Source organism: Tamandua tetradactyla, chromosome 3, assembly GCF_023851605.1.
Source record: "Tamandua tetradactyla isolate mTamTet1 chromosome 3, mTamTet1.pri, whole genome shotgun sequence".
Taxonomy (NCBI): Eukaryota; Metazoa; Chordata; class Mammalia; order Pilosa; family Myrmecophagidae; genus Tamandua; species Tamandua tetradactyla.
In genome coordinates, this window is record NC_135329.1 from 112,225,259 (window position 1) to 112,249,671 (window position 24,413).

Below are 24,413 nucleotides of genomic sequence, written 5' to 3' on the forward strand. Positions count from 1 at the left end.
GGTGATGAGGAAAAGAGTTGGGTTTGGGGCTCCTTAAATCGGAAACACTGGTAGGATATCAAGGTAGAGCTGTCCAGCAGACATTTGGAAATATGAATCTGAGACTTGCTTGGGGATAGAGATCTGAATAAGAAGAATGGAAGAGATCTTCAAGTGAAAATGGAGAATGGAATGAGTAGAGAGCTGGATGTGGAACTACCGTGAGCTCTGTTCTTCAGCGGGGTAAAAGCAAGAGGGGGCCCTTGAAGGAGAATGGAAAGGAATTAGGCAGTAGGAGAACCCAGACAATGCAGAAGCCAACTAGAAGTTTCAAAAAGGAATAAGAGGCAGGGGCCTGGCACTGCAGAGAAATAAAATAAGAATTGTAAATGATCCATTGGATTTTGATGCAAAAGTCATCTAAGTGACGTTGTGAGGGGAGAAGCAGATGGACAAAGTTCAGGCATGACCTGTAGGTGAGAAAGTGGAGTGAGGTGCTTCCCAAGTCCTACAGCTACTGCTCTTTAGTTGCACTTGAGCTGAGACTGTGACATCTTTCACGGTAGGCGGGGTCACTTTCATGTCCATGGTCTCAGCTCCCAGCACATGGCAGAAAGATTCCTGGAGATCCCAGGAAGTCTGGGGAGAGTCTTGGCCGGTGGTAGGCTCCAGGTATCTAGGAGGCGGGAAAAGGGGAGTGACAGAATAAAATTCGTCTTTGGAATTTTAAGATTTAAGTTGAGGATTATTTTAAATGTTGGGTTTACGTTTGCATGTTGCCCCCCACAAGAGACTGATTTTAAATGATTTTGTAATTCAACCTCTTTGTCAAGAATGGTGGTGATGATGGGAATGAGGTGGTACTGAGGGCGCAGGGTTTTTTGTGGTTTTTCAAATCACGTCGGTGGTATACGTAAGTGACCACATAAACCTGGTTCAACTCAATAACCTTAAAGGCCTTCTGAGGTATTTTAAACACTTCTCAAGAAATAGTTTAAAGAGATTCTCTATAGCAAGCAAACATATGTACACATTACATTTACTGCAAAGATGTGTACAAATATATTATATGGAGGCTATATTACACTAAGTAGCAGATTTTATTAGTTAAATTATATTTCTTTTTACAAAAGCAATATATATATACATCATAAATTTAAAAACTATATATGGAATAAAAAATAAGAAAACTAAAATACCCATACCCCTTCCCACTCCACAGATAAACAGAATTAGGATAGCTAGATGGGCAGGTAGATGGATACGTACATACACAAATATGTACACACAAATAATTTTATAATAAATTTAAGATCTTAGTCTATAGATTTTTCAGTGTCAATGCATAGTCTTAAATATTTTCTTCATTTATTTACTACAATTTATTTAACTAATATCAGGCATCACATTTCAAGGCATTATGATTTACTACAAACATTTAACTGGTGATCATTTTAGTATCTTCTAAGTAATGTTTTAGAACAAAGAAACTGCAGTATAATTATAATCCTACAAAAATGGTAGCAAAAAGTAATATAATTGTGGTTTACCATATTCTTTATTTTCTTTCAAACTAAAATGAGATTTGAGGCATGATCGTTTCTGTGAAATGTATATGATAATACAAAAAAATATTATTATCTAAATTCTGGAGGTGCTATATTCCAAAATAACTTTTAGAGATTCTTTTCTTTATTAAACCAGGATTCATTGGGAAAAAAAAAAACTAAATAAACTTTCAATATTTTTGAAATGCAACACCCAGGAGCATTTTGGTTGACTGAATCTTTCAATAACTGATATATTCTATTAATCAAAAGAGACAAAAGGAACACAAATCACATCTCTCATATAAACCAAAATCAATAGAACTTCTGTCAGGCTGATTTAGGCAATACTTTATTATTAACTTCAAATATCTTGCATGGTTAAATGATTTAATTTACTTTTTTATCTGTTTTGTTTTCCTTAAACAAGATTCTAAAGTCATACAATTTTTGAGGATACAGAGACTTTAAATATTAACAAAATGACTCAATTGCTGATGCAGGATGGGGTAGGTAAAGTAAGTGAGAGAGTCAGGGCAATGTTGAATACTTAAACGTATGTTGGATAAATGGAGGTGATGTGGTAAACTGCCTAGCAGATCCTGTCCATATGTCACCTGCTTCTTAGTACCAAGAAACCTTAGAGGTTTGTTGCTATTGGGCATGGGGCAGAAAAGCCTCCCACTCAACACTCACAGAAGACAAAAGGCAGAGTTTGCCTGTCACTGAGGGAATGCAGCAGGAATACAGATAAAGCACACCTCCCAAGGACCAGGAACACAGGGCCTTATAAAACTGAGGCTTGAAATGGAGATCCTCCCCAACCCCAACCTCTACAACAGCAAAATAAGCCTGGCATGAAGAAACAAACACAATAATCATCCATGATCTCATAATGGGAAGGGTCAAGAGTATGGAGAGAGAGAAACACCCCTGGTGAAAGCTTGGGTCTGCTGAAAGCTTAGGGGAGTGCATGAATGATGAGAATAACTCCTCAGGATTTCAAGCCCTTCACTAAACAGAACAGACTAGCAGCCCTCACCTAGAGGTATCTGAAGTTTGTGGTGCCCTGAAGGAGACTGCAGAGGCTTGGAGCTATGAGCTATGTGTGCCAGAAAAAAAAAAAAAAAAAAGATGTTGTTATCCTACTCCTGTGGTTGTGAACCTATTATAAATAGGACCTTTTGGTGAAGTTGCTTCAGTTAAGGTGTGGTCCAGCTAATCAGGATGGATCTCAATTCTGTTACTGGAGCTCTTTATAAGCAGAATGAAATTCAGACATTTAGAGAGTCACAGAAAGAAACCAGAAGGCCGCCATGTACATCGCCATGTGACAGAAAAGCCAAAGACCGAGGATTGCCAACAGCCAGTTCCAGAATGCCACAGCCTCCTGGCGAAAAACATCTCCATGATGATGCTTTGAGTTTGGACTTCAAGACTCAAAACTGTAAGCCAGTAAATTTCTGTGGTTGAAGCCAACCCATTGCATGGTACTTGTTTTAGCAGCCAGGAAACTAAAGGAGTGACTATAGCACGACAACAACAAAAATCACAGCGCAGAGACCTGCTAATGACTCACTCCACTCTGTTAATGACTGCCAGAAGAATTACACCCATTACTGACGTAAATACTATTTCTCGCCACTTCTGCTATTTGGCTAATATAATGACTAATATTTATAAAAAAGTATGAAAAGCCCCCAAAATCAAGAAAACACAAAGTACTGTCAAGAGAAAAACCAAACAATGAAATAGTCCTATAGGTGAACCAAACTGTGATATCCCATACATTGATTTTAAAGTAACTGCAATTAATATGTTAAACCATATAGTGCAAAGCTGAAATACATATGAAGAGATGGAAAATTCCAGCAGAGGGATAGAAACAATAAGAAAAGTGTCAAATGGAAATGCTGGGGAATTAAAAAAAAAAAAAAAAACCTTCACAACATCAGACCCCCCAAATTCCATTAATAGGCTTATCACTATAACTAAATACAGCTAAGAAAGAACGAGGAAACTTAGAAATAGGACCACAGAAACCACACACCCTGAAACACAAGGAGGGAAAGAGAGTGAGGAGAATATAACAAAGCATCCGAGAGCTGTGGAACAAGAGCAAACAGAATAACATACATTTAACTGGGAGTCCGAGGGAGAGAATGAGGCAGAAGGAAAACATAAAGAGAAAAAAGGCTAAAATTTTTATCACATTAATGAAAGACAATAAAAAAATTCGCCCATCCAAATATTTCAGTGAAACCCAACCAGGAAACACATGAAAGATAAAAAGAAACAATATATATCTAGACACAACCTTGCCAAATTGTTAAAAACTAAAAATAGAAAGGAAATTTGAAGAAAGAGGGGGAAAAACATTATATAGAGTGGAACACAAGATAAGTTGCACAGCATAATTTATTAGAAGCTTTGCAAATCAGAGAACAGTGGAGCAACCACTTAAAAATATGAAACAAAACAAAAGAAAACACCTTATTACCTAAAATATTTTACCTAGGAAATACACCCTTCAAAAACCAAGGCAACTTAAAATATGCTCAACCAATTTTTGACAAAAGCTTGAAAGCAATTCAACACAGAAAGCTACAACTTTCAACAAATGGTGCTGCATCAACTGGTCATTCTGCACACACACACATTGATGTAAACCTCACATCTTGTACAAAACTAACTCAAATTATATTGCAAACTTAAACATAAAACAAACAAACTAAAAAGCACAAAATTTAGAAGAAAATATAGCAGTGAATTTTCAGGACCTTGGCCTTGGTGAAGAATTCTTGAACATGACACCAAAACCAGGATACCAAAAAATAGATTAATTGTTCTTCATAAGAATTGTAAACTGTGAAAGCTTGCATGAGCTGAATGAAAAGACTACAACAGACTTGGAAAAAATATATAAAAACCTCTAATTTGATGAGGGATTAATATCTAGAATATATAAAGAGCGATCAAAACTGGAAATTTAAAATATCAAACAATCCAATTAGAAACTGAGCAAAAGCAATGTCCAAACACTTCACTGAAGAGGATATATAAGTAGCAAATAAGGACAAGAAATTATTTTCAATATCATCAGCCTTAGGGAAATGCACAATGAACTATCCATAGCTATCTATCAGAACAGTAAAAATAATGAAATAGTGACAATACTAAATGCTGGTGTTATCATTTGGCTATTTCTGGTGGGAATGGAAAATTGTATATAATAATTCTTTTAAATAGTTTGCCAGTTTCTCATAAGCCTAAGCACACATTTAAATCATGACCTAAGATTTGCACAGAAACTTGAATTCATACAAAATGTTCATGCCATTTATACATGAATATTCATAGAAGCTCTATTAGTAATGCCCCAAAATAGAAAGTACCCAAATGTATTTCAATGGGTGAATGGTAAAGCAAACTGTGGTACCTTCTAATACCATCTGTTTCAGTTTGCTAATGATGTCAGAATGCAATGTACCAGAAATGAGTTGGCGTCTACAATGGGGATTTTTTTTTAACATTTTTTATTGTATAGTATAGCATATATACAAAGCAAAGACATAAAAGAAGCAATAGTTTTCAAAGCACTCTTCAAAAATGGCTACAGAGTAGATTCCAGAGTTTGTCATGGGTTACTGTACAATCCTCTTATATTTTTCCTTCTAACTGCTCCAGAATATAGGAAGCTAGAGGGCTTAAATACATTTTTATCATAACAATTGACTTTTTTCCTTCTTTTTTTTTTTTTTTTTTTTAAGGAAAGACAGAGAGAAGGAAGGAAGGATAGAAGGAAGGAAGGAAGGAAGAAAGGGAAACATCTTTAAACATTTTCTTGTTTTATTGTATTCTGTTTCTCCGTTTTTGTTACATGGGCTGGGGCCGGGAATCGAACCGAGGTCCTCCGGCATAGCAGGCAAGCACTTTGCCCGCTGAGCCACCGCGGCCCTCCTTCTTTTTTTTGTAAACAATAACATATATCAAAAAAAGCTATAAATTTCAAAGCACAACACCACAATTAGTTGTAGAACATATTTCAGACTTTGACATGGGTTACAATTTTACAATTTTAGGTTTTTACTTCTAGCGGCTCAAAAATACTAGAAACTAAAAGAGATATCAGTTTAATCATTCAGCATTGATATTCGTTAAATCCTGTCTTCTATGAATAATTCCACCATCACCTTTGATCTTTCTATACCTCTCTTTGGGGTTGTTTGGGCAATGGCAATACTACATTTTTGATATTGGAAGGGTCTGTCATTAATATGGGGTAGGGAGATGGAAATGGATGTTCTGGAGAGGCTGGGTTAGGTTTCAGGACTTATCTGGACCAGGAAACCATCTGGAGGTTGTAGGTTTCTGGAAAGTTACTCTAGTGCCTGGAACCCTTGTGGAATCTTATATATTGCCCTAGGTGTTCTTTAGGATTGGCTGGAATGGTCCTGGTTGGGGGTTGGCAGGTTATGATAGGTAGAAAGGTCTGCCTGAAGCTTGCGTAAGAGCAACCTCCAGAGTAGCTTCTCGACTCTATTTTAATTCTCTCTGCCACTGATACTTTATTAATTACACTTTTTCCCCCCTTTTGGTCAGGACAGAACCGTTGATCCCACTGTGCCAGGTCTGGATTCATCCTTGGGAGTCCTCTCCCACATTACCTGGGCGACTTTCACCCCTGGATGTCATGTCTCACGTAGTGGGGAGGGCAATGATTTTACTTGCAGAGTTGGTCTTAGAGAGACTAAGGCCACATCTGAGCAACAACGCAGGTCCTCCAAAAGTAACTCTCAGGCATACCTATAGGTAGTCTAAGCTTCTCCGCTACCTACATAAGCTTCACAAGAGTAAGCCACATGATCGAGGGCATGGCTTATTGATTTGGGTGTCCCTAAAGTTTGACACAGTATCAGGGAATTCCCTGATGATAGGTTTAATAGTTCCATAGTCTTTCTCCCACCCCTCAGGGGACTTTGCCAATACTTTCTGATTATCTGCTTAATATACTCTAGGATGTTTCCAGGCATTATAATAATCTATGCAGGATTAAAGAACCTCTTTCTTATTCTGTGCTATGTTTCAGTTGTTCAAATGAGCTATCCAGATGGGTTGAATTAGATTATGCACTACAGAAAATTTCAGTTCCTGATCAAATAAACCTTTCTTTCATTGGTCTCAAAGAGTATGTGTGGTTCTAAAATATAGACCCTGTCTTCCTTACCCCTTGTCTGAATTACTTTAACCCCAACTGTTCAGCTTTGTTCTTATCTCTAAATATCAGGTTATATATATAAAATAGCCTCTCAAAATCCAGAAATAATAATCACCACTCCGGACTTAATGTGTCTGCTCTAAAAGCGTATAATCTAGGCCCCTGGTTTCTTATTAGCATTTTCTAAAGGTGACCATACCATTGTTCTTTTGTTTCTGGCTTATTTTGTCTCATCAAATGTCCCACATGTTCATTTACATCTTCTCATGCTTCACGACATTGTTCCTTTTTATAGCAGCACAGCCTTCATTCATAAGTATATATCATCGTTCACCAATCTACTTCTCCATCAGTGCATCCTTCAGCCACCTGCATTCATCAGGCATCATGTAGAGGGCCCAAAGCCCACAGTCCTTCAACATTCTCAATTTTAGATAATTTCATTGTCCCCAAGAGAGAGAAAACCAATAAACACACCCTTACCAAATAAGAAATCTAAACCTCATCTTAACTCCTGCCCCTCACCCCATTATTTACCTCTGCTGCTGCTGTGGTAGTGTTAATGGTTTCCTTTTGAACATAGCTCATAACATGCAGCAGCAGTTTTCCCCCTGTACCCTGGACTTAAACACTCTCTATACAAGAATCATATCTTTGAAGTAATTCTTATGAGAATTCATTCATATTACTAGTGTAAGTCAGTGGGAAACATAGGTCTATACAACTTCTTTTAATCTTGTTCATCTTCAGTATGGTGATATTACTCCTAGACCCACTAGAGAATCATCTTCACTACTGTCTATTCCCTTACATTGGAATTCAACCTCAGTAGCTAACGGTTCCATTATCTCTAGCTTCTATGTATCTCTAAGTCCCCTATATTCTGTATTGTAATCCTCTGATATACCTTTATGCTGGTCATAAAAGTGAAATCAGACATTACCTGTCCTTATGTGTCTGGCTAATTTCACTCAGCATTATGTCCTCAAGGCTCATCCATCTCGTCATGTGCTTCAGAATGTCATTTTGTCTTACTGTTGCATAATATTCCATCGTATGTATATACCACACTTTGTTGATCCACTTATCTGTTGATAGGCATTTGGTTTGTTTCCATCTTTTGGCGATTGTGAGTAATGCTGCTATGAACATCGGTGTGCAAATGTCTGTTTATGCCATTGCTTTCAGCTCTCCTGGGTATATACCAAGTGGTGCTATTGCTGGCTCATAGATCAACTCGATATTTACTTTCCTAAGGAACTGACACACAGTATTCCATAGTGGCTGCACCATTATACATTCCCACAGGCATGGCATAACTGTCCCAGTTTCTCCACATTCTCTCCAACAGTTATGGTTTCCTGTTGGTTTAATAGCAGCCATTCTTGTAAGTGTGAGATGGTATCTCATTGTAGTCTTGTTCTGCATTTCCATTACAACCAGTGAAAATGAGCATCTCTTCATGTGCTTTTGACCCATCTGTATTTGCTCTTCAGAAAAATGCTTATTCATATCTTTATTCCACTTTATAATTGGGTTGTTTGTTCTTTTGTTGGGAGTTTTATGATTATTTTTGTATATACAGGAAATCAAATCACATTTGTCTGATATGTGATTTCCAAATATCTTCTCCCAAAGAGTTGGCTGCCACTTCACCTTTTTGACAAAGTCTTTTGAGGTGCAGAAGCATTTGATTTGGAGGAGTTCCCATTTATCTAATTTTTCTTTTGTTGCTCGGTTTTGGGTGTAAAGTTTAGGAAGCTACCTCCTATTACTAGGTTTTGAAGATGTTTTTCCCTACATTTTCTTCTAGAAGCTTAATGACGCTAGTTCTTATGTTTAAGTGTTTGATCCACTTTGAGTTAACAACCTTCAAAGTAGGTTGTTGGAATTTTTACTGGTACTGTGTTGAATCTGTGGATCAGTTTGGAGAGAATTGATACTTTAACTACATTTAGTCTTCCCATCCATGAGCAGGGAATGTCTTTCCACCTATTTAGATCTCTTTTTGATTTCTTTTAGCAATGTTATGTAGTTTCTCTGTACAAGTCCTTTAAATCCCTAGTTAAGTTCATTCCTAAGTATTTGATTCTTTTGCTTGCTATTTTGAATAGAGTATTTTCCCTAACTAACTCCTCAGCTAGGTCATTGCTTGTGTATAGAAATGTTACTGATTTTTGCACAGTAATTTTATATACCACCACCTTGCTGAATTTTTTATTAACTCAAGTAACTTTGCTGTAGATTCCTCAGGATCCTCCAAGTACAGTATCATTATCATCTGCAAATAATGAGAGTTTTACTTCTTCCTTTTCAATTTGGATGTCTTGTATTTCTTTATCCTGCCTGATTTCTCTAACTAGAACTTCCAGCACAATGTTGAATAACAGTGGTGATGGTTGGCATCCTTGTCTTGTACCTGATCTTAGGAGGAAGCCTTCAGTCTCTCTCCATTGGGTATGATGCTGGCTATCGAGTTTTCATATATTCCCTTCATCATATTGAAGTAGTTGCCTTTGATTGCTATCTTTTGGAGTATTTTTTATCAGAAAAGGATGCTGAATTTCATCAAATGCTTTTTCAGCATCAATCAAGATGATCATGTGAATTTTTCCTTTTGATTTACTAAAGTGCTGTATTACATTAATTGATTTTCTTGTGCTGAAACTGCCTTGCATTCCTGGTATAAACCCCATTTGGTCATGGTGTATAGTTATTTTAATGTGCAGTTGGATTCAATTTCCTAATATTTTATTGAGAATTTTTGCATCTATGTTCATTAGGGAGATGGGCCTGTGGTTTTCTTTTCTTATAGCATCTTTACCTGGTTTCAGTGTTAAAATGATATTAGTTTCATAAAATGAGTTAGGTAGTGTTCTTTTTCCTCAATTTTTTGGAAAAGTTTGAGTGGGATTGGTGTTTGTTCTTTCTGCAGTGTGTGGTAAAATTCCTCTGTGAAGCCATCTGGTTTGAGCTTTTCTTTGTAGGAAAATTTTTGATTACTGATTGAGTCTCTTTACTTGTGATTGGTTTGTTGACATCTTCTATTTCTTCCTGAGTCAGTATATCTTGTTTGTGTGTCTCCAAGAATTTGTCCACTTCACCTAAGTTGTCTAGATTGTTGGCATATAGTTGTTAGTATCCTCTCATGATTTCTCTTATTTCTTCAGGGTTTGTGGTAATGCACCCCTTCTCATTTCTGATTTTGTTTATTTGCGTCCTCTCTCTTTTCTTCTCTGTCAGTCTTGCCAGTGGCCCATCAATTTTACTGATTTCTCAAAGAACCAGCTTTGGTTTTATTGCTTCTATCTATTGTTCTTTTGTTCTCCCATTCATTTATCCCTGCTTTAATCTTTGTTATTTCTCTTCTTCTATTTGCTTTGAGGTTAGTTTGCTGTTCTTTCTAAAGTTCCTCCAGGTTTGCTGTTAAGTCCTCGGTTTTTACACTTTCTTTTTTTTTGGGGGGGGGGGGGTGTTGATGGTCCAGGAATCGAACTTGGGTCTCCTACATGAAAGGCGGACATTCCAACCACCAAACTACCCATGCACCCTGGCTTTCTTGTTTTTTTTTTTTTAAATATAGGCATTTAAGGCAATAAATTTCTTTCTCAGCACAGCTTTTGTCACATCCCATAAGTTCTGATGAGTTGCATTTTCATTCATCTCCAGATAGCTACTCATTTCTCTAGTAATTTCTTCTTTGACCCACTGGTTGTTCAAGTGTGTATTATTTAATTTCCATGTATTTGTGAATGTTCTCATTCTTTGGTGGTTATTGAGATCCAGCTTTATCCTATTGTGATCAGAGTAAGTGCTTTGAATAATTTCAATATTTTTAAATTTATAAAGACCTGTTTTGTGCCCCAGCATATGATCTATCCTGGAGAATGCTCCATGAGCACTAGAGAAGAATGAATAACCTTGTGCTTTGGGGTACAATGACCTGTATTTGTGTATTAGGTCTGATTCATTTATCAAATTATTTAACTTCTCTATTTCCTTGTTGCTTTTCTGTCTGGTTGTTCTGTCTATAGGGAAGAGTGGTGTACTGAAGTCTCCTACTATTATTGTTGAAACATCTGTCACTCCCTTCAGTTTTGTCAATGTCTGTCTCATATACTTTGGAGCTCCTTCATTGGGAGCATAAACATTTATGATTGTTATATCTTCTTGATGAATTGATGCTTTCATTAGTATATAGTGTCTTCTTTGTCTCTTATGATGTCTTTACATTTAAAGTCTATTTTGTCTGATATTAGTATAGCTACTCCTGCTTTGTTTTGGTTACAACTTACGTGGAAAACCTTTTTCCATCCTTTCACTTTCAATCTATTTGTATCCTTGTGTCTAAGATGAGTCTCTTCTAAGCAGTATATATGTAGCTGGATTATATTTCTTAATCCATTCTGCCAATCTGTATCTTTTAATTGGTAAGTTTAGTCTGTTAACAGTCAAAGTTATTACTGAAAAGGCATTCCTTGATTCCACCATCCTATCTTTTTAGTTTTATTTTTCAGATCTGTATATTCTTTTCCCTCTTTCTCTTTGTATTAATCAAATTACCCTTAGTGGTATTCTTCAGTTAGGTGCCCTTCTCCAGAACTCCCTCTCCTGTCTTTTTTTTCAGATGGCAGAACTCCTTTTAGTATTTCTTGTAGGGCCAGAGACTTATTGACAAATTCTTTCAGGACTTCTTCATCTGTGAAAACTTTACTTTCTCCCTCAATTTTGAAGGACAATTTAGCTGGGTACAGAATTTTTGTCTGGAAGTTTTTCTCTTTCAGGATCTTGAATATATCATACCACTTTCTTCTCGCTTCCAGGGTGCTAGTTGAGTAGGCTGAACTCAGTCTTATTTGATTTCCCTTGTATGTAGTAGATTGTTTTTCTCTTGCTGCTTTCAGGATTTTCTGCTCTTCTTCAACATTTGACAGACTGGTTAGTATGTGCCTTGGGGAAGACCTATTTGTATTATTCTGGTTGGAGTTCTTTGGGCTTCTTTGACTTGTATATTTATGTCCTTTATGAGGGTTGGGAAGTTTTTCCCCATTATATCCTCAACTACTCTTTCTAGCCCTTCACTCCTCTCTTCTCCTTCTGGGACACCAATGATTCTTATATTTTTGTGCTTTGTTTTGTCTATCATTTCCCTGAGTTCCCGTTCAAATTTTTCCATCTTTTTTTCCATTTGCTGTTTTGAGTCTTTGAAGTCAATTATCCTGTCCTCTATATCACTAATTCTTTCTTCTGTTTCTTCAGATCTACTGTTGTGTGTCTCTAGCATGCTTTTTATTTGGTCAACAGTCTTTAAACTGTGTGATTTCTGCTATTTTTCTATTTATTCTTCCAAATTTCTCCTGTGCTCTTCTACTGTCTACTTGATTTCCTGTATGCCATTTGTTATCCCACTTATTTTATTAAGTACAGTTGTATGAGCATCTTTGATTAGTTGTTCCAACATCTGTGTCTCCTCTGGTGTTTTAATTTGGTCATAGGCAGGGCAATATCTGTCTACATTCTGATATGCTTAGTGGATTTCTGCTGTCTTTGTTGCTTATAAATATCTTGATTGATTTATTTGGGAGTTGATATCTTTTGGTAGTCTAAGTCCTTGTGTTTGCAGGATAGCTGCACAGCAGGGGGCAAGATATGTGATGAAGCACTCAGTATGGTGATTTGTTTCAGGGCAGGTATGGGTGCAGGTAGGGGATGTTATGCTGATGCTTGTGTACGTGGGCACCCAGTGGCTAGGGAGGATGTAGCTATGTGGGTGCACTGGTCTGGGAGGGCGTAACCCTGGTGTGTGCTGGTCTAAGCCTTTGGGCCCTCTGTGCACATGTGTAGAGCTATGGCAACAGGTTGGCATTAAACCCTCGTGGATTGGGGGAGATGTAACCTGGCTGCGCAGGTCACTACTTTCTCTGAGCTTGGAAGTGAAGCTGAGGGCTATGCACATGAGCTGTTCTTGGACTGCTGTAATGTGCAGTTACCAGAGCTGAATGACACGATTGAGGTCCTGTGTGCACGCATTGTCCTGGGAATACCATAAACGGATGCACTTAGCTCAGGGAGAGTAGGGTGAGGTTGTGCGACACTATGGGTGGGGGGTGGCAGTATCCTAGGTATGGAAGTTAGTTCTGCAACCATTTTGCACTGGCAACAGCCTGCAGAGAGCAGGGAGGGGGATGTAGTGCACGGGAGGTGTACAGGAGATGTGGGTTGGACTGCACTTGGGATGGGGGTGTGGGACCGGTGCATGCACTGGGGGTTGGTGGGGTGGGGGTGCCTGGAGAATAGGGAATGGGAGTGGGAGACAAGGTTCAGTTGCCTGGGTGTGGGGTGAGTTGCCAGTCACAGGGCTGCATTGGTGAGGATAGCATGCTCAAGGTACACAGCCTGGCTTACTTCCTACTCCTGTGTTTCTGTCCATGCACTCCCTTGGGCTCTGAGGCTTAGCATTCTGTGCCAGGCTCCAGTTTTCTGCACCTCAGTTCCTTGGCCTCTGCAACCAGGGTTATCACAGGTAGCCCAGAAGGCTCTCTCAGGTCAGCTGCACTCCTGAATTGCCACCTCATTTGCCCTCTTGTCCCTTCTCTAACTTTTCCATGGAGCAGGGTTAATCTTGAGCTACTTTAGTTGGTCATCTTCCTGAAAGTATTACAATGGAGATTTATTAGCTTATAAATTTCAGTCCAAATTAAGCATCAATAGGTGGTTACCTTCTCTGAAGAAAGGCTGCTGGCATCCAGGTTTCCTCTGTCAGATAGCAAGGCACACGGCTAGCATGTGCTGGTCCTTCTCTCCAGGTTTCATTGCTTTCGGCTTCTGGTTCCAGTGACCTCCTCTCTGAGCTTCTGTGGGTCCACTCTTAGCTTTTCTCAGGATTTTCTCTCTAAGCTCTCTCAGCTTTTTCTGTCCTTTATCCTCTCTAAAGGATTAAGGCCCACCTTGAAAGGGCTGGGTCACATCTCAATTGAAATAATGCAACCAAAAAATCCTACTCACAACAGGTCTGTATCCACAGGAATGGATTTGAGAAACATGGCCTTTTCTGGGGTACATAGCATCTTCAAATCAGCACACCATCTATTACTATTCAGCAATTAAAAAAATGAACTATTTATTATCACAACAACTTGGTTAGGTTTTGGGAGAATTTTTCTGATTGAAAAAAGCCCATCTCAAAAAGTTGCATAGTGTATGACACACCTTTTATATAACATTCTTGAAATAACAAAATTATGGTGAAGGAGAGCAAATTTATGATTGCTAGCACTTAGGAAAAAGAAGTGGTGGGGCTATGAGGTGGTTTTGGCTATAAAAATGTATCACAAAGGGCTTTTGTGGTGATGGGACTCTTCTATACCTTACCTGAGGTAATGGTTACGGGAAGTTACACTGATAATAAAATCTGCATAAAACTACACATACACATACAGAAGAACACACACAGAGCATATAAAAAAACGGTGAAATATGAGTAAGTTCTGTGGGTTGTATCAGCGTCAATTTTCTGATTATGATATTGTACTGAGGATTATCAAAATGTTGCCATTGGGGGAAAAATAAAGAGTACATAGGAATTTACTACAAAAATTTTTGAAATTTACTGTGACTCTATAGTTAAATTAAGAAGAGACAAAAACTTGGAGTAGTCACTGCTAGCAGACTGCTACCACAAGCATTATTAAGAGAAATATTTCAGACAGAAGAAGTTCTATCAAGAAGGAAAACTGGATCTATGTGGTAACTGAGTAGGCCCAAATAAAGCAAAAAATAAAAGTCAGTCTAATCAATAATTTATTTTTAACATCTTTAGGAATATGTGATGGTCTATGCAAATATTATTAAAAATAAACTATAAGATTTATATATATGTAAAAATAAAATACCTGACAAAACAACACCAAGAAAGGGTAGTTGTAAGATTCTTAGACTGTCTGGAAGTGTATAATATTTAAAATTGCACTGTGACAACTCTATAACAATTTCTCATCCAGGAGTGATTTTCCACTCCAGGGGACATTTGACAATATCTAGAGACATCTCTGGTGGTCACAAATGAGATGTGCTACTGACCAAGAATTAATATGAAAAAATTGAAAAGTGACACATCTAATATGACAATGGTGGAAGTAAAATGGAATATGAAAAAAATACACAATCAATTCAGAAGATATCAGGAAAAGAAGACAAAATTAACAGAGAGCAGTTTGGACCAGCAGAAAACAACTTGCAAAATTATAGATTTAAATCCAACCATTAAATTTAAATTGCAAGACACAGTTTGGTTAAAAATAAAAGGATGGAAAAACTATGTGCCAGGCAAAGGCTAATCAAAAATAAGGGGCTGGGGGTGCAAGGATAGTTCAGTGGTAGAATTCTCACCTGCCATGGGGGAGACCCAGGTTCGATTCCAGGTCCCTGCACTTCCCAAAAAAGCAAACAAGCAAAACAAACAAAAAAGCCCAACCAAACAAAAACTCAACAAATGGTGCTGCAGTAACAGGATACTCACATGGTGAAATAATGAAATGTGACTCCACCATACAGCATACAAACAACAACAACAACAACAAGGAGCTAGGTTATTTAATAATAGACAAAGTACAGTTTAACATAAGGATATTACTTGATATAGAGAAAGATATTACATGATTATATAGGATTCAATTCATAAAAAAGACATAATGATCTTAAATTTATGCCACCTAACATGAAAAGAAAACTGATACAACAAATGGAAATAGGCAAATCAATCATTACACTTGACAAAATCAACAACCCACTCTCAGTAATTGATAGAAAAATTAGAAAGAACTTAGATAACCTGAACAAGACTATCAACCAATATTAGCTAATTGATATTTAAAGAACACTCCACCCACCAAAAGTGGGATACACATAATTTTCAAGTGCACAAGGAACATTTACCATGATAGGCAGAATTCTAGGATAAACAAATTTAAAAGAATATAAATCATACAATGTGCTAATGGAATAAAAATAAAAATGAATTACTGGAAACTAGTTTAAATAATACACAAATCAGAAAGGTAATCACCAGGAAAATTAGAAAGCATTTTGAATTAAGTGAAAATGTAAACAACATACCAAAATTTGTGTGATTCAGCTAAAGTAGTGCTTAGAGGGAAATTTATAGTATTTGATGCTTATCTTACAAAACAAGAAAGATCCTGGGTGAGTAATATAAGCTGCACATTAAGAAACCAGAGGCAAAGAGCAAATTAAAGCCAAAATGACCAGAAGGAATGACACATAAATATAGGAACAGAAATCAATGAAACTGTAAACATGAAACCAAGAGATAAAATGAGGAAACAAAAGGCTGGTTGTTTTTAAAATCAATAAAATTGGTAATTCTCTAGCCAGACTGATCAAGAAAAAAGAAAATAAACAAATGACCAATATCAGGTAACTTGAAACTGAATGAAAGGGGGTACTTCTCTACGAAGTATACAAACATTTAAAAGACAACAGGGTAATACTATGAAAAACATTATGCCAATGAATCTGATGACTTAAAGAAATACATAAATTCCTTGAAAGTCGCAAACTACACTATCACACAAGAAGAAATAGTTCACCTGCATAGGCCTCTATCTGCGAAATCAATTGAATTCGTCATTACAAGCCTTTCCCTCTTCTCTCCCTTAACACATCACCAACAACCTCAGGCTTCACAACTATTTAAGGAAGAAATTATATAAACTGCACACAAATACCTCTCCACAAGATGCTTATGAATTACTAAGGGGAAAATAAAATCTTCACAGTGAAGAATTCTGACAGACACATATCAACAAAGTGATTAAAGCTAGCATCGCCAGTGATAGGACAAATCCACATATTGCCTCTTCATCTGATGTATTAAGAACAAATTTTCACTACTGTCATATTCAAGTCTAAAGTGCATAAAAACTGGGCAACATTCTGTAAGATCAGTGGCCTATCCCCCTATGAAAAGATCATTTTCAAGAAAGGCAAAGACTCAGGAAATCAGCACCCGGACGCCGCCCATCTGAAATGACATTTATTTTCTCCATACAGATTGCTTCACCTGATATTTTTAGGAAAGATGATTGACATCACCACACACACAGTCCCATGGAAGATCAATCAGAGGATCATAACTTATCAACAGCCTTATTCTTCAGCCTCTAAGTTTATGAATTACTAAATTCTGCCTAATTTCTGAAACATCGCTTAGATTTCCTAAGTCCTTTTTTTAAAAACAGCATTATTAAGATACAATTCAAATACCTCACAGTTCAGTCATTTAAAATATCTGGTTCAACGTACTGTCTTTTAGAATGTGTACAGAGTGGTACAACTATCAGCACCATCAATCTTCAAACATTTGCATCACCACCAAAGAAAGTCACTCCCCACTCTCTCCACAACCTCTCCAATCCTTGGCAACCACTAATAGCTTTTTGTCTTCATAGGCTGGCAATTTCCCATCATTTCTATGAATAGAATCATTTATATGTGGTATCTTACATAATGTAATGTTTTCAATGTTCATCCACATTATAGCATATATCAGTAATATACTCTTTTTGATGGGTGAATCTATTATTATCCATTTTATGTATATACCATATTTTGGTTACCCATTTCACGGACATTTGGGTTGTTCTTATCCTTTTGTATTATGCATAATGCTATGAACATTCATATACATATTTTTGCATGGACATGTGCTTTAATTTCTCTTGGATATATAGCAAGGGGTGGAATTGTAGGGCCATATGATAGCAGTATTTTTAACATTTTGAGGACCTGTCAGATTTGTTTTCAAAATTACTGCATCATTTTGTATGCCCCCCCCAGCAACATATGGGGGTTCCAATGTTTCCACATTGTGCTGGATTGAAAGGATTTATGTACTCTTGAAAAAGCCATGTTTTAATCCTGATCCAATCTTGTGGGAGCAACCTTTTCTTTTAATTCTTATTCAACAATGTAAGTTGGAAACTTGATTAGATTATCCCCATGGAGATGTGACTCACCCAATGGTGGGTATGACTTTTGAGTAGAGGGAGCTGTGACTCCACCCATTCCAGGTGGATCTTGATTACTGGAATTCTTTAAAAGAGGAAGCATTTTGGAAAAGGTCTGAGATGCTGGAAGAGCAGAAAATGATGACAGAATGAGAGTCATGAAGCAGAGAGTCCACGTTGCCAGAGACCTTTGAGATAAAGAAGGAATATGCCCCCGGGAGATGAAACACGATGTCTGGAGACAAAGCTAGTAGACCTCACCAAGTTTGCCACATACCTTTTCAGTTGAGAAAGAAACCCTGAACTTCACTGGCCTTTCTTGAGTGAAGGTAACCTCTTGTTGGCGCCTTAATTTGTACATTTTTATAGACTTGCTTTAATTGTGACATTTTCTCTGCCTTGTAACTATAAACCTGCAGCTTAATAAATTCCCCTTTTTAAAAACTGCTCCAATTCTGGTATATTGCATTCTGGCAGCTAGCAAACTAGCATACACATCCTCACCTAAAATTTGTTATTCTATGTTTTTGTTTTGTTTTAAAATATGAAGCGCTTCTCAAATTTGCATGTCATCCTTGTGCAGGGCCATGCTAATCTCTATCCTTCCAATTTTAGTATATGTGCTGCTGAAATGAGCACTATTATATGTTTTTTATTAAGCTGTTCTATGGATGTGAAGTGTTATCTCATTGTGGTTTGATTTGCGCTACTCTGATGAATAATGATTTGGAGCATTTTTCCATGTACTTATTGGTCTTTTGTACATCTTCTGTAGAGAAATATCTATTCAAAACCGTTCCTATTTTTAATTGAGATACTCATCTTGTTATTATTGCATTTCAAGTGTTCTTTAAACATTTCTATTCAAGTCCTTTATCAGATATATGATTTGGTAAATATTTTCTCCCCTTCTATAGGTTATCTTTTCATTTCTTGATGATATTATTTGCCACACGCTCCTTTTTTGTTTCCACAGTAACTATTTAGATGTAGGTCCTTATCATGCATAGGTCAGTTCTGAATTGTTCTATAGACTTCCAAATGGAGTCCTTGCCTTCCATTTCTACCCTCTCACATTATTTCAGAATGTTTCTGTCAACTGTCCTCCAAAACCTAAAATTGGACTGCCATTCTTTGTTTGAAAATTATATGCAGTTCTTCTTTGTACTTAGAATAAAATCTTAGCTCTAAAAAATTTTATCAAAAATATTTCAGATACTAACTCCAATGTATTGTTTCAGTTTTCAGTGCCTTTTTAATCCCACAACCCAGCTCAATTTTGTAGGCTATTAGCACAATTTACTTCTATAATTTTGTGCCCCTGTCCACATCTGGAGCATCTTTCTCCTCTTCCATCTAAATAGTTTATCCATGTACTCCTCTGGAAAGATTTCTCCAATAACCAAGCTCCTACATCATTTTAGCATTTCTTTCAGTCTCACTTATAGAAATGCTATGGGTATTGTGTAAGAGTTAAATATTATACTTTATGGTATATCTGTCTGCTTTGCTATGTCCAGCATGCCTGGCTCATACCAGATACATGTTTTAAATGAATAAATATGAAAATTAAAATTATAAAAGATATTATTTAGAATTTATTTGTCACATTATGAAATAATAATTTGATTTACAAAGAGGTTAACTGCAAGGTGCTTGTTTGGTTTTTAATGGTAAAAGACCCTGGGGAAAATTATATTATCTCTTAGAACATAGGTCACAAACATTCTACTTTCAGAAAATCTCTATTGGCATGATAGTTACATCTGTCTTATCACTTCTACAAATGTCTTTCTATAGCTTATATTATCAGTGGATTTAGTTGCAGAAATAGAGAAGAGCAATTAATGGACAATGTCACCTTTTTCGTTTATGATTTTAGCCTAAGTTTCCTCATCAGTAAAATAATTGTATTAGATTAGATTAAATTTAAAGCTCCATCTAAGTCCTAAAATATGTCATGTTTATGATAAGCATTTGCGTAGTATTTCTGGCAGCAGCCATACCTTTTAGATATTATTTTATTCATCTGCATTTTCTACCAGCATTTAAATATCTGCTCCTTTTTAATGGGGATATTGTTCAAGAGATTTAGCCCTTTAAAGATGATGGTGCCTTTATCTTTTGGAGACCTTCACTTAACAATGATGTGCATGGAATTTTTACACTTGTAATCCTGAGCCAGTGATCCATTCTTAGACTCTAATTAGTTGTTGAAAAGAATTCTGCAATGCATATTTTAAATGTCTGCAATGCATATTTTCCCCTTCCCCTTGAATTCCAAAAGGGGTCTATATTTTTCTGCCTTTATACTGAAATTGAATGCCAATAAGAAAAAAATGATTTGACTCTAGAAGTTATTTTTGATTTGCTTTATTCATTATTACCAATACCTTTTTTCATTATGGATTCCAATTTTCTCATATCTCTTGGCTGCACTAACATAATTAGCTTTAGCCAATTTGTTAGGCTAGGATATCTCCATTCTGTTCCTCAGTATTTTTTGAAGAACCTTTCCTCTCTTCCTCCTATTTTCTTCTTTCATCATTATCAATCATCTTCACCACTGTATCAATATTAATAATAATAATAATATATCATTGTTGGGTATCTTTTCTGTTTCAGGAATCATTCTAGCTATTTTCTTAATGTTGCTAAGATTAATCACTACAAAGATACTATGAGGTAACTATTATTAACTCCAATTTACAGATAAGAAAATTGAATCAGAATGATTAAGTAACTTATCCATCGTGTTAGTGATAGGAAGCAGAGAAACTTGGATTTCATGTCAGAAAAGTCTGACTTCAAACTACTCTTTACAGTCCAGTATATACATTTAGTTTATGTCCAGTGAATACATCTAGTTTTTTGTTTATATCTTCATGCATATTGAGAATTTCCAGATGGATATTTGCCTAAATGTCTCTATGGGATTTCAGAAGACTGAGTCTAAAATCACAGAGTTCAGATGCAAGGAAAGAAGCAATTGAGTAAAATAGATCTAAATTTGTGCCCAGCTCCATGACAGCAGTATCTACTGGGCACTCCTCAGCAAGTAAGTGAATCTCTGAGACTAATCTCTTTTTATGTGATGAATTGGAAAAACATTGTTTCTTTGGCATAGGTTTTATACAGATAGTAGTTATTATTATTATTTCAAAATCAGTAGTAGTCAGACTACACTTTAACAAACCACTGGAAGAAGCCAGAGGATCATGCATAATTAAAAATAAAGTCTTTATTAAAGTGACACTTTATTTTAAACAAATCACTCAACTACTCTGTTGCATATATATTTTTCTGAATTCTCAAATGATAACAGTACATTCTAAAATTCAATTACATCTCCAGTATGAAAAAGATGGTACAAACCTGTATGTGTTCCTGCTTCTCCCCTGTAAGAACAACTATACGACCAGGACATGGTGCAAGATACAACCAAAGGAGAACTCCAAAAGGTGAAAAGAAGATAGCAGTTATTTAGGACACCAGGATTGGAGAAACTGCATGGTTGCCCGGCATCTTGATTTCCCTCACCCAAAAGAAGAAGGCCACCTAGACCCAGTGATTCCTAAATGCCATCCTAGCAACAAAAGGCAGTTAGATAATTTTATTCTTCCACAAATAAGTATCCCTCTGTTATCTGGAGAGCCTGACACCACTGGCAGGAGGGATCAATTGGGACCCCTGTCAGAAATAAGTGACCAAGGCAGGAAATGTCATTCCCAACTGTTTCCGTTTGCTAAAGCTGCCAGAATATAAAATATCTGAAATGGATTGGCTTTTAATAAAGGGATTTATTAAGTTGCAAGTTATAATTCTAAAGTCATGAAAATGTCCAAATTAAGGCACCAAGAAGAGGATGACTGCTCAGCAAAGACAGCAGGCATCCAGGGTTCCTCTGTCACATTGCAAGGTCTGCTGTCTTTCTGTCCTGGCTTCTGGTTTCAAACTGCTCTCTCAACTCCTGTTGTTTTTTTCTTTCTTAGCTTCTCTAAACTCTCCTGGTTCTTTTAAAGGACTTCAGCCAGTGGGTTAAGACTCACCTTGAATTGGATGGGCCACATTTTCATGGAAACAACCAAATCAAAAGGACCCACCCAACAATAGGTTGTCCTTTTAACCCACGGGAATGGATTAAAAGAGCAAACTTTTCTGGGGTACATAAGAGATTCAAACCAGCATACCTCCTATGTTTGAGATTCGCCTTATCCTACATGAGATCCCAAAGCAGGCAAATACAGCTGGCAGAAGAGCTGAGCTCTTAATCCTTATGGGACCAAGACTCTCTTTCCCTGCTCAGTGACAGCAGAGGTGGAACTAATGAAAGGATTTAGTCACAGCAAATGGTCTGGGGAGCTTCCTGCATTCTCATAGCGCCCAGCCTTTCCTTTCCTGCCCAGAGACAAGGTAGAAGACAGGCAGAACTGGACTAATGATGCAGCCACTGAATGATGCCTGGTCTGAAAAGCATCTTTATCACTGTCTGGCCCAGATTCTCTGCCCCTGACAAGAACAACTGAGGTGGCAAAGTAAGCGAGGGACCCAACTTCAGTAAGAGGGTCAGTCTGAGATGCAGAGTGGGCATCAATAGGGGATTTCCACTGTATCACTGCTCCACTAAGAAACATCTGGAGGCCAGACCTGGTTTGAAATTCCTTCCACAGACTTAGGCAGTATTAGCAGAGACCAGTGGTAGCCCCAGTAGCATCAGATAATCCAAAATAACACCTCAAAGTCTCTGATAATTAAAAATGCCTTTGGAATAGTAGTTCAAAAATATGGACCAAGCCCCCACATGCTAAACTTAAACAGAGTAACTTATGCTAATTTTTTAAATTGAAATGGACCTGGGTATTCTAACATAATAAACAAAATGCTCAGGATGAAATAAAAATCACTCATCATATCAAAAACCAAGAAAATTAAAACTTGAATGAGAAAAAACAATCAACTGAAGCTATCATGAAAATGAATCAGATGCTGAAATTATCTGACAAGGACTTTAAAGCAGCCATTATAAAAATGATTCAAAAATCAATTACAAATTTTCTTTAGACAATGAAAAACTAAAAAAAAAAAATCAGCAAACAAGTATAATGCATAAAAAGGAACCAAATAGAAATTATAGAAATGAAATGTACAATAACAGAAATAAAACCTCATTGGATCAGTTGTAGAATGCTGATGACAGAGGATAGAATCAGGCAAATTGATGATAGAACAATATGATTCATGTGCTGTAAACAATGAGAAAAGAAACTAAAAATAGAAAAGGATAAGTGACACATTATCTCTAGGAAAATAGGCATTTGAATGACAGAAGATTTCTCATCTAATAGCCTGGAGGCCAGAAAGAAGTGACACAATATTTTCAATTGTTGAAGAAAAAATAACTGTCTATCTCTGTTCTCATACAGTGAAACTCTCCTTAGAATGAAAGGGAAATTAAAACATTCTTAAAGTAAAACTAATACTTTCAAGTTTAGCTTAAGTGAGTTCTTCAAACAGGAAGGAAATGATACAATCAAAAGGAATCTCAAGACCCTGATTTCACCAGAGAATTACGCCAAACATTTAAAAAAGAATTAGTACCACTTTTACAGATCTTTCCAAGAAACTAGAAGAAGAAAGAACCCTTCCCAGCTTATGTCATGAGGCTATAATTACTCTAATATCAAAACCTAATAGAGCACAATAAAAGAAAACCACAGCTAATATTCAAAATTAGAAGCCAAAATCCTCAAGTGTAAGCAAACCAAATCCAACAAAGGAAAAAAAAATTGCTAGAATAATTTCATTAATCTATAGAAAAATGTTTTATTATATTATTTGTTATGGAGTCAATGCTAGGCACAGAATACTCAATCAATTAATTTTTGTTCGCTTGTCTGTAGATGACCACAGTGTAATTCTAATGTGCAGTGGTGTGTAATTTTGTATTCTGTGAATCTCAGTTGGTTTTCTAATCTCCCCTCTCACCCAAAAATCAATCTCCCTTCCATCCTTGTCATAAGTTTCACTGACAGTAAAGTCACTCATCTCAGTGGAGCAGAAAAGTAAAAGCAGAATCATTGTTTGGAACTACTGACACATAGCATTTATTTCATTTAGTTCAAGAACTAAAACATCCAAGTCATCTTAACCAGGCCAGTAATAGCAAAATATCTTCTAAGCCCTTCAACCTTTTAACAGCTACAAAACTTCAATTATACACCTATTTTTTTTCCTGCCTGACATCCTGTTTTTCAGTGAGGTCATTCTGTGTAACTCTGCTGCTGATTAGAAGACACGGAAGGAAAGCAACGACAAAAATAATAAGCAAGATAAATACTTAAAACATACAAGGAAAAGCAATCACAAACACTCCTAATGCAACCAGTTTCTGTGAAGGTTTGTGTTAAGATATAATATTATTTATAATGGGAATAACAACTATTAAAATTTAATTAGCAGTGAAAGGAGAGGGCAGCAGTGATCTTTATCTTAGGCAGGTTGGCTTTGAGTGGCGAGACATTCGCATGGTAGCTCTCTTGTTTCTCTAGGTAGCTATAAAGAAAGGGATAAGCCCTCTCAGAAAAAAAGAAAAATCCTAGGTTGAAGCAATAAGGTGATATAATCTTGGAGATATGAAATCAC

At 36.6% G+C, this 24,413-nt stretch overlaps 2 long non-coding RNA genes and 1 pseudogene across 2 annotated transcripts in view; 1 reads left to right on the plus strand and 2 right to left on the minus strand.

Moving 5' to 3' along the window:
• Positions 1 to 2,478: 2,478 nt before the first annotated feature.
• Positions 2,479 to 24,413, plus strand: part of LOC143676300 (uncharacterized) — a 29,714-nt gene continuing 7,779 nt past the window's right edge. Inside the window, exons 1-2 of the long non-coding RNA XR_013171983.1 lie at positions 2,479 to 2,574; positions 24,027 to 24,167. This is a non-coding gene — a long non-coding RNA (uncharacterized LOC143676300). The remainder of the gene's footprint in view (positions 2,575 to 24,026; positions 24,168 to 24,413) is intronic.
• LOC143678501 (U6 spliceosomal RNA) lies at positions 18,310 to 18,410 on the minus strand (annotated as a pseudogene).
• The window catches only part of LOC143676299 (uncharacterized), a 72,446-nt gene continuing 68,180 nt past the window's right edge, over positions 20,148 to 24,413 (minus strand). The window contains exon 5 of the long non-coding RNA XR_013171982.1: positions 20,148 to 20,337. This is a non-coding gene — a long non-coding RNA (uncharacterized LOC143676299). The remainder of the gene's footprint in view (positions 20,338 to 24,413) is intronic.